The sequence below is a fragment of the Tribolium castaneum genome, chromosome 2, assembly GCF_031307605.1.
Source record: "Tribolium castaneum strain GA2 chromosome 2, icTriCast1.1, whole genome shotgun sequence".
NCBI classification, from domain to species: domain Eukaryota; kingdom Metazoa; phylum Arthropoda; class Insecta; order Coleoptera; family Tenebrionidae; genus Tribolium; species Tribolium castaneum.
This window is the reverse complement of record NC_087395.1, coordinates 16,346,886-16,359,728: the sequence shown is the minus strand read 5'-3', so window position 1 is coordinate 16,359,728 and position 12,843 is coordinate 16,346,886. Positions and strand designations below refer to the sequence as shown.

The 12,843-nt window shown below is 32.1% G+C and overlaps 1 protein-coding gene across 6 annotated transcripts in view; it reads left to right on the top strand.

Annotated features, from left to right (window-relative positions):
- LOC661284 (partitioning defective 3 homolog B) overlaps nt 1–12,843 on the top strand; it is a 55,852-nt gene that overhangs the window by 9,500 nt on the left and 33,509 nt on the right. For 5 of the 6 annotated variants that reach the window (XM_008199533.3, XM_008199536.3, XM_008199534.3 and 2 more), the window contains exon 1: nt 11,326–11,477. The exons of the other annotated variant lie outside the window; for it this stretch is intronic. The gene's annotated coding sequence lies outside the window, so the exon portion shown is untranslated. Of the gene's footprint in view, nt 1–11,325; nt 11,478–12,843 lie in introns of those variants that run through there. 6 annotated transcript variants of the gene reach the window in all.

Sequence of the window (12,843 nt, the reverse complement as noted above, 5' to 3'; positions counted from 1 at the left end):
AACTCGGCAACAGTATATCCCGTGGCTGGTTGTTGTAGAATCTCCCCAAACGTTTCATTCAGTGGGGGTCGTTGATGATTTTAACGCGTGGTTAGGACACGCGCCAACGGCCGTCGCAGCTGCTGCTAACCGTCCACATCAATACAACTAGAGGGTTGATTCATTGAAATTTTCAAAAAAAACTGTCTTTGTGTGAACATGCTAATGAATCATTGCCCCAGAATCGACAATTATGGAAATTGTAAACTAATACCAGCACGCCTTCGTGCTCTTATTTATCGGTCTTGCGGGAATGTTGAAAAATAATATGTTCAAAACTGGGTTTTATATTATCGAACCTGTTCATAACTAGAACGCAATTTCCGTTGGACATTTAAATAACAAAATTTGGTTGCGTTTCTTGGATCGTCACAGATGGTAAATGAGAGATTATTTTTACGTGAAATTATTGCATTATGGATTTATTTATCAGGCTTTTCACGGATAACTGTCACAAATTCGGTGAAGCAATGTTACAGTTACTTTCCGATTAAAATTGACTATAATATTCTAATTATAAGTTTTCCTAACTGTTAGTTTGTGTATTATGTTAAAAAGCGCCAGGAAAAAATATGTAATTCCGCAACGAGAATTGGATCGGATATTGTGCAGTTTTATCGATTTGATGGAGTTATAAGACTTCAGAGTTATCTAGTTCATGCATTTCCTCAGGGTTAAGTGCATACCTCGTTTTTTAAATTTAACTTTAATTTTAATTTATTAAATAAGTATCGTATTTGTAAAGTCCGATTACGTAATAGAATAAAAGCGCTTTTAAATTATGTAATGTTGGTTAACAATGTGAGCTAGCAATCATCACATTCCAATCAACATTTAAGTCCTTTGCGTTATGGAATTGGTATATACAGGATGATTCTTTTAGGGCATACATTAGAAGTTTTTTAACATCCACCAAGGTATAGCTACGCTATTGAATTTTTTTTTTAATATTTTCAAAAAAATCTTCAGAAGTACCAGAAATTGGCACCAACTTTGACGCTTTACATGGTAACCACCTATTTTTATTGCATTTTTGAATTCGCCTTCTCGAACTGAGTAAAATTACCCTAGTTATTGGAACTTATCTGTCACAGTTTTTGACATTATATCATTTTTTTAGTTTTTATTTGCAGGGGTTTATTTAAAATATCACAGTTTTTTTTAATATAATGACTATTTTCTTAGCAGCAATCGAGAGAACATCGAAATTGCCGACTTTTTTAAATTTCAATGAGTGCACCACCCAAGTTAGAAAAATAAGTAAAGTGTTAACAATACAGAAAAATACATTTCTTTGGGGAATTTCGTTCGATTTAAGGAAAATTCGTTTAATAAAAAATGTTAATTTATGCAAAAATTTGCAGATTTTTTAATAGAGTTTGTTATACTTTAATTATTGACCTTTTGTCAGTTGAATGAGTCCACATATTTTGGTGCAAATTTATATTTCGATATGGTTCACCATTTGTCTAAACTTATTCTTTAACAAAAAAAAGTTCATTTTATGTAAAAATGAGTTATTTTGGCTTGCTTTGTGCAATCTAGTTTCTTAATCAATTGTTTACCTTTATTCTGTTAAATATGTAACCAAAAATCGCAATAATAATTTTTCTTATTATTTGAATTGATGCAGAAAGTTGCAGAAAATGTTCGAAATTTTATTTTTCAGATTATTTTGTCAATTTGAATTATTTTTTAATGAGAATCGCGGTTTTACGGTATTTAAAAAAAATTTTTTTTTATTGAACTGGTCTTTTTCTGTGAAATTATAGGGCCAGATAAGGTCAAATAGGTCAGTTTGTTAGAGAAAAATTTTCTTATTTTAAAGATTGTAGATTCAGAAAATCAGAAACCAAGCTCTAATTTTGTATTTTTCAGTAATTTATTATAGTAGTATGTAGTTTCTATAACTAATCTTATTTTTTTCACAAGGACTGCTGCCCTTAATACAAAATTTGTTCAGTTTATGCATAAATAAAAAATTATATCTTGTTCGTTCAATCTCTGTTTTTTTTTTGAAAGAATTTTTGGAAAAGTTATAATTTCCTTGAATTAATCTAAAGCTCTTGTTACATTATTTTCAGTGGGTGCATACCTTTTAATGGGTGCACACGCCCTGATGCAACCATATAGTCGGTGCCCATGATTTAAGGTGACTTTTATCAACACTCTTACAGTTTTTGCAATAATTACAACGGATTTTACTTTGAAATTTTCATCGGTTAATCAAATAGGCTTTGCAAAATAATCACAACAGATTTTACTTTGAAATTTAAATCGTTAATCAAGTAGGCTTTGCAAAATGGTCAATAATTGTCAAATTTTAACATCTTGTTTTTAGCTGATTTTTTTTGAATAAGCAGTAACACAGTAATATTTAAAATAATGGGTGATTATAACTTATCGAGTTTTAAACTTCTTGAATGAAAATAGTGGACAAATTGAACTTTTCTGTTGTTTACAAGCAGAAATTTATCGTATTTTTAAGTTTACTGAAAAGTTCACTGAAATAAATAAAAATATAAAGAACTAAAAAGAGATAAACAGGAAAAATGTTCATGAAAATCTACTTGAAAATTGAAACGTTCTTTTGATTGCCATTAAAGAAATAGGTTTATTTCATTGTAAAAAAAATTTTTTACCATTCTTATAAAATCATAGTAACCTTCAAATTTAAGACTTGAAATTCTGAAAATATTAAAAGAGCTTCGAACCTTTTTGCTTATCAAACGCAAAAAAGACGATTCACTTATCGCAAAGGGTTCAAGAGCTGTGATGTACTGAATGAACTGCTGCAAATGAAAACTTTGACGAAAAAATATTGACACCAATAAACTATGGTGATGCGAATATTAGATAAGGGTTATTAAAAATTAAATTAAAATAGTAAAGAAAAAGTTCTCAAATCTTTTTAATAAAACTTTAATAAAAATTATAGTTACAAGGCGACTTTAGTTATTTCCAGTTTGAGTTATAAACGAGAGAACATCGAAAGTCAACTTATTTCAACAACACTACTGTGGAGGCAATTATTGTTTTGAGCCAAAATGAGACGATTTGAACCATTCTAAAGCGATTTACTAAGTGAAAAATCGTCGGACATTAACTTATTGCTCCAAAACTTGAAAGAAAATCATTGTTTTCGGTCAAGATAGGGAAGTTTGAACTATGCCAAAGGGATTTGGCTTCGTTTTAGGCGAGAAAACTTGCAAAAATCGTTCTTCTTGCTGAAAATAATACAATTCACAGTCGTGTTATAATTATAACCAAGGACCAAGGACCAGTCGAATAGTTCAAATAATTGATAAAATGAATCAAAATGAGAAATGTTGATGTTTTTAATTTAGAGTCCATTAATTAATTCACGCCAATAGTTTGGAGATCCAAATTAAGTCAAACAGTAGCAGATCTGATTAGCTTTTTTCCCACCGGTCACACCACATATCCATTTCCATCCGATCACCGCTTTTGCAAATTTTTCGCATTTGTAAGCTCCATTAGCCAAATCGCGTCAATTAAATTAAATCACAGCTGTGACTAGCCGATAACTAAGTCTCCTCTTGGTCAGTTTCCTAAAAGATGCGAAATCATCTCCGCCTTTCCCAACCGGATGTCGCCGTCAAGTCAAGTGCATCCTGAGCCCGTTTTCCCCGAAATGGCCATCTGTAATGGTTTCGGAGCCACTTGTCGTGAAGACTCCCAGACCAACCCTCCGAACATTTGAATTTTCCTTTGTTTGGCCGTGAACTTTGGCATGCCATGCTCGAGTTGGCGTCCCACGGCTTTGAAACTTGATCTGCACAAGTCGACAATGCCGTTTACTCGGAATTTCGGTTGTGGGTGTTATAGGCGAAACGGCGCGAATTTCCAATCGCAGAGTGGCTACGGCCGAAAAGGGTCCCAATTTAGCCGACTAGCCGGCGTAACGGTTGCCTGGACTTCTCATCGTTATGATGCACCTGCTTCCTTTTAATACCTACCTGCGTATCTCCTGTTCTTACCCGGAATGTTATCGAGCCTTGGGTTGTATGCTTTGGTTTATATCCACTATAAACTTCTCAAAGAAGCGCATTTTTCACATTGCTTTCCCAGAGACGCGCGAGATCGCTCGAAATAGGCCTCAAATCGGAGTGGTTTTTATTACAATTGCGATGGTTACGATGGTCGACTTACGAATGATGCTAAGATAGTGGTGTCATGCAACGGCGGTTCCATGGTTTTATGCAAGAATGCGTCTTTCGAAAAACCTATATTTATTTGGTTTTTTAATCCACGTAATTGTATTATAATATTTATGCCAAGTGCGGTAGAAATGGAAGAAAGTTGCTGCAAGTTTGACTCATTTTTTATGAATAAACAGGAAATCATTTTTTTAATTTACACGTTCACCTTGTAAATGACCCAAAAATCACACCATTGGGAGTTGACAAAGTCTTTACGTTGTTATACATTGAAAATCGCGACTGCCTCAAAGTAGTACAACTGGAAAAGTCAGGTTTTTAATTGGGATAAAAATTTATCGGAATTGAATTGATATTTCCGTTTCATTTATTTTATACCAGCATCTGGCTTTACGTTTTGTTTCATTTTTGACATAAAACTTTGATTCTTGATATTAAATCTTGGAATCTTCGATCGCACAAGAAGAGTGAGTCGAAAAAAATATTAATAATGTATTTATTAAAGGAAAAATCGAATGTTACTTATACTACGAGACCGTGACGGTTCATACAGGTTGGCCAGCTGTGGGAATTGCGTTTCGTTGTAAATGAGAGAAAAGCAATAGATTTTTACTGTTGTGACACATTAAAAAATAAAGGGAACGGAAGCAAGGGTATTTTTTTATTTTATTATGGTGTTACTGGTGCTTGTTTGATTGAAAAATTAAAAGCAGTAAATTATTTCATTATCCTTAATACACAGGATGTTTCTTGTAAGACTTTCTCCCAAAGTGTCTGTTATTAATGTAAAAAGCAATAAAATACTCAATTCATTATGACCCAGGTGTGCGTAATTGGTCTATAATTTTTTTATTTTTTGAAATATTGCCATACCATTTTCACTAATATTTTTATTGTTTCCCAGGTGTTGTATACAGAGTAATGAACCAAAGTTACATTTTTTAAATTTGAACACCCTATATATTTTTGCATAATTGGATTCTACTCAAAAAAATAATGTAACTTTGTATAAACTATTATGAGTCTATCTTTTTTCGTTTCTGAATTATTCAACTTTTCGTTATAAAAAAGACCAATTTTTGAAAAATCACTGTGAAGTCGCCTATAAATATTTTCCGAAAAATTTGCAATAGAAAAACTCAGAATAGCCTGTAGTTTTAGCAGTTGTCGACTTTTACTTGAGACGTGCAGATAATGTACAGAGTGTGTCTAAACGCAAAAAATGGAATAACTCATTTTTTTCAAATGGGACACTACGTATTTTTTTACACATGTCGATAGCATTTTTCATAAGCTTTCTAATGATATGCGGTTTGTAGAACAAATTTGAAATATTTCTTATCTTAATCTTATCTTAAGTGTTCAAAATAATTTTTCCCTTTTTTTATTTATTTTATTATTACTTCTTGATGAGTAAAATTCATTTATGTATCAAGCAATAATTAGATTACTAATGTAATTAGTCACATTAGTACATATCAAGAAATAAATTACCATTTCACTTATCAGATTTTAGTTTTCTTGTAATAAAATCTTTTTTTTTTGAGAAATGTCGAAAAATATTTTAAATTTGCTATGCAAAGCTTATGAGTATGCCTTTAGAAAGCTTATCAAATATGCTATCGATACATGAAAAAAACACAGGATGTTCCATTAAAAAAAAATGAGTTATTCAACTTTCAACAAAAAAAGAAAAGCCCATAATACTTTATATAAAGTTAGATTATTTTTTACGTAGATTCCAATTATGTAAAAATATGTAGGGTGTTCCATTTGGTTCACCACCCTGTATACAACACAAATAATAAAAAATAAAATAATAAAAGTTATAGACCGATTACGCACCTCTGGGTCATTCTGTATATACAGGGTGCTCAAAAACTGGCGCACCAATTCAGTGGTACGTTATTGAGAAGCAAGTGCAGATTACGGGAAAAATGTTGAAAAAATTCCTAAAGTTATATTTTAAAAAATCTGGAGCTACAAACTTATTGTGTTAACTTCTTTAGTTTTCATTATTTTTTTATGTTTTTATGTTTCATACCAGGTAATCGTTCCGTAACAAAACGATGATTAATTATTTTAAGATTTACTATCAGATTTTAGCAGTTTTTTTAATTTAAAAAAATTAAAATTTATCCAAAAAATCACAATGTGTAGATGTGCCAACACTGGGAATTATTTCCTAGGAAACCGTTGCAAAAATAATTTATTTTTATTGTTGTTCAAATTCTATTGCGATCATAACTGTCAGACAACGTTGCCACATATCATTTACCTAAAATTAGTTATTTATCAATAACTTTAATACAAAGAATTTTTTTACTATTTTTACCTTTATATGTAACCACTTCTCTACCACACACCATTGAGTTGGTGCGCCAGTTTTTGAGCACGCTGTACAAAGAGTAAAAGCACAACAATAAACTTTATTTAGACAATGCATTTGCCAATACTATTTACAAACAACTCCAAAACGAAATTCTTTATACAGGGTGAGTCAGTAGTTAATTACCTCTGTTTTTTTTAATAAGCATCCCATGGTACTAGATTAATATACAGATTTTAGCGGACAAGATCGATAATCGTTAAAAAATTAAAAATTAATTCACGATTACATTGTTCTGGGTATGTCAGTACTGTAAACGTCAGAAATAACCCACTATTGGCTCACCCTGTAGTCAACGATTTAAATTAAAAGATGCACCAAAAACTAAAAAACTGGATATATTTTGGAAACGGTGTTTAAATAATAATTCTTAATTAATTTTTTACTAAAAAATTGACTTATGAATACCGTAGAAAAGAGAAAAATCTGTCTGGGATAAACTTTAATGTTCCGAGATTGAAAACAAAATGAGGACAAACACGTGGGAGGAGTCGAATAAGATGTAGTGCCTAAATGAGTATTAACACCTATCAGTGGACAAACTCCGCCTATCGCAGGTTTGTCCTAATTACGTTGGTTTGAGGATAGTTTAGTGAAGCCATTGTTGTGTCTAAATTTATAAAATGTGTTTATTTTGTAATGATTAGTCAAAGCGAATTTAAGTCTTGATTGCGTAATCCTGCCGTTCTTTTTTGTCAATGTATCATTTCCTGCAAACTTAACACTTGATTAAACCCGCATTTGAAAATAAGTAGACTTTAATTAGAGAGATTATATCGAGTCACTTCATTAATTTGATTAGAGCGCAGTCTTCACGGAATCAGTTTCTTTTATGATTTCATCACTGCATTTCCCTATTGCTGTGAGATTCCTGATAAAAAACGAGCTCATTTTTCACTCTTTACTCAATCCGAATAAATCAAAGGATGTGGCTTTTACGTAATGCTATCGATTCTTCTAAATATACACCAAAACTAATCCCATTGTAATTATCCTTTGATGTTCTTTGCGGCCTTGGCGCTTGAAATGGTTTAAAAAGCGTAAACAAATAAAGGCGTGCCTTTAATTAGCACGTGTCGGAACCAACAATATTGCGATAGTGTGTTTGTTTAAGTCGGTTTGTTTTATTTAGTGTTATCGATAGTTTATTAGTCATTTCTAAGGAAATACCATTGCGTTAGATGTAGGCAACCATTAAAACACTAGTGTTATATCAGTTATCTCCATACGCTTATTTTTTTCTGAAACCAGCTCCATTGCACTTTTTAAAGGCAATTTGCATACAAATTGGTCGCCAACCACTATTTTTAACCGTTTCACATTAAATTTATTTTACAATAAGCGTAAGAAATTGGTAAACTGGTCGTTTTTAAATTGTCGAACTTCTCGTTAGTTTTCCATTTATTGGCGCGAATATGTCGAAAACGTGATATTCTACCGATTCGAAAACACGATTCTTTTACGCTTGATTTTATGCAAATTCGCATACCTGGCTACTTGGATTTTATTGTTTTCCAAGCACTGAACTCGGTTCAATGTTTTGTTATTCGTCATTTAGATTTTTGTGGATGTTATCATTTCTATTCACAAAAAAAAAAACGGTCTATTTATGTTGTATTTGTGCACGTACCTGTGTGTTTATTGTATGAATACAATAGGAACGTTCATTGGAAAATGGACTTGCTTGAATAGTGAATTATGTCTTAGAATTTATTGTCCCATTATTTGTGGAGTGGTAACACAATACTTGTGTGTCCGGCTCGATGGCAGGTTTTAGTGTGTTTGAAGCAGGGTGGTGAAACCTAAATGCACCAAACCAAGTATAGGCGCCAAATTCAAAATCGATTGTAGTTCGGCTTGCCATCGCAGATGTCGCACACACGTATAGTCAATTTTAGCGAAGCTACCTATAATATCGGCAGAAATTAACAGTGAACCTGTGACAGTTGCCATTGTGCCAATCGCCATTTTGTGCTTGGTTTGTTTGGTGTTCGCCTTCGGCTTTGTTTTATGTGAAATTAGTACTGTTTTGTGGTTTTTTTCGTGTGTGTGCTTTTTTGAACTTTTTTATTGTGGGAATATAAATAATTTGATGGATCAATGATTAGTTTATAGTTATCGTATCGTGTATATTGGACTAGTGATAATAAATTTTTATTACAAGTTTATTGTCTTTATTTGTTCTCATATTTTATTTTTCGTATTCTTTGTAAATATTCAGCAACAATAGTTGTCTAACATCAGAAAGTGTTATTAGCAACTATTGTTGTGAATATTTACAAACAATACGAAAAATGCAATCACTTTAAAAGAAAAGTAACTACGGGCAATTCAAATCGCCCGCGATAACACTTAGTACGCGCTGGCCACAATAGATGTGCTAGTGACATTTTCGCTCTATCGGGACAAGTATAGATGCGTTTCTGTAAAACCTGTTATTCTGTGTGTTTGAAGAACAAATTATTGTTTGATTAAAACATTTTTGAAGATTGAAAGTATGATAGGCAACCCGTGATGATGGAGCGCAGTGCCGCGGGTTGGCTACACCAACTTATTAATGGATAGTAATAAAGTCGATTTTGATCAGTAAAAAATAATAAATTATCAGTATTTAATTAATTTTTGCACATTAAAAATAATATATGTTGAGTACTTAGTTCATTTTTGCACAGTTAAAAATTTAAATGACAAGTAAACCACACACAGTATTTATTAAAATTTGCCCAGTAAAAAAATCGTATATGCACAGTATCTAGTTTCAGTTTGCACAGTTTAAATAGTAAATGCTCAGTAGCTAGCTTGCAGGCTGGGGGGCTTTGCCCCAGCGAACTAAAAGGAAACCTAGCTCTCGAACGATTAAACTCGAAATGTGGAATTCTACACACTCTAGCTTTGAGATGCCGTTATTTATTGTGCATTTATTATTTTTACTATACATTTATTATTTCTACTGTGCATTTACTATTTTTACTTTGCATCTATCATTTTTACTGTGCATTTATTATTTTTGCTGTGCATTTATTATTTTTACTGTGCATTTACTATTTTTACTTTGCATCTATCATTTTTACTGTGCATTTATTATTTTTACTTTGCATTTACTATTTTTACTTTGCATTTACTATTTTTACTTTGCATTTATTATTTTTACTATGCATTTATTATTTTTACTGCATTTATTATTTTTGCTGTGCATTTATTATTTTACTGTGCATTTATTATTTTAACTGTGCAATTATGATTTTTACTGTGCATTTATCATTTTTACAGTACATTTATTATTTTTCCTGTGCATTTATTATTTTTATTTTGCATCTATCATTTTTACTGTACATTTATTATTTTTACTGTGCATTTACTATTTTTACTTTGCATCTATCATTTTTACTGTGCATTTATTATTTTTACTTTGCATCTATCATTTTTGCTGTGCATTTATTATTTTTACTGTGCATTTATTATTTTTACTGTGTATTTATTATTTTTACTGTGCATTTACTATTTTTACTTTGCATCTATCATTTTTACTGTGCATTTATCATTGTTACTGTGCATTTATTATTTTTACTTTGCATCTATCATTTTTGCTGTGCATTTATTATTTTTACTGTGCATTTGTTATTTTTACTGATCAAAAATACTTATCGTTTAAATAAAATACTGTGCATTTAATTTGTACCGCTTATTAATCCGTAATTTGTTCAATCAAGGAAAAACAGTCAATTTTTTATTCGATATTGAATAATAAATAATTTCGTTTTTGTTCATTTTACTGACCTAATTCGTTCAGTTACTCATTTGTGATTTTAATTGTTTAGTAATTTTTTCTTAGAATAAAAATCCTTATTATTCAACCAAGATAAGAGCATATTTTGCGAAATCAGATGATACAGTACAATAAAATTCAAAATGATTCTTCCATGCTATGATTAAATTAAAAAAAAAATTCGTTTTATTCGTTTTCCTTTTGTAAGTTGTTCAAATGGAAGGCATTTCTCTGGTGACACCTTGATACGCTTTTGATACAACACCTATCAGTGGCGTTTTCTCCGTTTCAATTGTTTTCACCCATATTTATGGGTCATTGAAACGTTTCATTGTCGATTTTTTATCTCAAAAAACTGGAACGTGATTTACATTGCACAATAAATCCTCCGATTTGAATTGAAAATCCATTTTATCTCGTAAATGTGACGCAATTAGCCGCGAATGGAAAATGAGGTGTTTGAGATGGGCTTGGCTCTGATAATAATTCGTGTAATATTTAGAGAAACTCGACTTGAATTTTCAGCCACGCACACCTCATCACCAGTAATTTAGCGCAAATATTCCAACTTCCCTATTTGAATACCAAATAGCAGAGGAAGTGTGGAAAAAAGGCGAAATAGCTCAACAACAATGTGCAGGGAGTGGTAAAAGCCGGCATTATCCGACTCAGAAACGTGCAAACATATCTGTAATAACAAGAAATCATTCAAATAACGCCAGACGCATTGTATGCAAACCCAAATCCGAGAGATCCAGCGATCAAGCCCAATTGTTTAAGTTTAAATATTTACGCCGTGATTGCACAAATCCTCAGTAAATTTGCGGTAGGCATAGTTACGATCTTATCAATATTTGCTTATCATTGACGTCCTTGTCCACAATGACGCTCCACCTGCTGCGAATTTTCCAACTTTCATCCCAATGGTAATTAACCTCAGGTAACTTTTGGTTACTTGGAAAGGGAAATTCGTGAGCCCCACCAGTGCAGTCGTTGGTTTGAGCGAGCGCTCGTAGTAGTAAACCTGAAACGCTCAGGTGTGCGGTTGTTTACGTTATTCTAATACACAGTGTTGCAATAAAATAGTGTGGTGTCCTCGGGGGTAAATAGTTGTTTACACCGTTTGATAACAAGGCAGTTTATTGAAGTTTTCAACTGTTACCTAACAATTTTGTAATTGAGTCCAGTTATTTGCTCGTGTGGCTGAGCATTATGAATTTAAGATTTGCTTAATTGCTTTTAAATTAATCGTTGGTTAATTAGTGTTGCAATTTTTGCGAATTGGGGGCCAGTAAAATGAGGAAGTTTAATTTAATTATCACAGAAATCAATCACAGTGACAGTTTACAAACACAAACATTTTTGACTAAAGGTGGTTGTGCTAAATGCGTCTTTTTACGGAGAGAAATCGTCGAGAACAATAAAGCGATTCCCAGGATTGCTTTCAAAAATTGCGATCAAACGGCAACATTATTTTTAAATAGCTGAGGTAGAAACAAATTAAATGCGCGGATAAGATCGGAAAAATCCGCTCCATAATAAGGAAGTGCATTCTGCGGAATGATTGATAATCTCTAATCACACCTAACTGTCCGTTCTTTTATTTCATTTTTATTCAGCGCACATTTTTTCATAATCCCTTTGACCGGATACATGCCATCGTGCATTCGCTGTGATTCGATCCGACAACGGAAAAGCGGTTGACATTTCACGTATTAACACTTAATAACGGAAAAAATCCGCCTAATTGTAGCAATAACGAAACAATAGCGTAATTGCGATAGTCGCGGCATTGTTATGAAATATTTTTGATTGTTGATGAAAGTGGAGAAATTCAAATAAGCACATCTAGAAAGTAATACACGGCTTTAATGGCTTAAGTGTCAAATGGTTCATGTATTTCCAGCAATAAGTGAAGTAGAAATGTAGAAACGCTCGACTTGTCGCTTGAAATTGAAGACGTTTCCAAAGATTTTGCAATTGAATTCCACAGAAGAGATCGGTTTGACCTTTCCGATAATTATTTGATTTTTATTTGTGGTCGAATTGTTTGTTTTGCCGGTTTCACAGTCCCACAGTCTTTAAAAAAGCGTGGCGTTTTCAATTGTACTCCATTTCCTTTGGAACTATGAAAATTCTTCAGTAATTAAGAGTTACATAAGTGCCCAGAACCGTGTCTTTCATTCTCTCATCCGCACCAATGAAAATATGATAATTGAGGGGAGATAAGCGCCTTTTCATCATCTCATTACGATTTTAACGTCCTTCAGTTTTTGCGTCTTCATTTTATTTATCACTTTTTTTAGTCAACTTTTTAAATCTAAATGTTCGATTTAGATTAAAATTGTAAGCTTAGATCGGACACTTATTTTGGAGCGTTTTTAAAGTTAATAACTTTTCGGTCATTTTTTACAAATTCTTACCACAACTGTTACTTACAGAATGGATTATTTAAATTTTAGTTAACT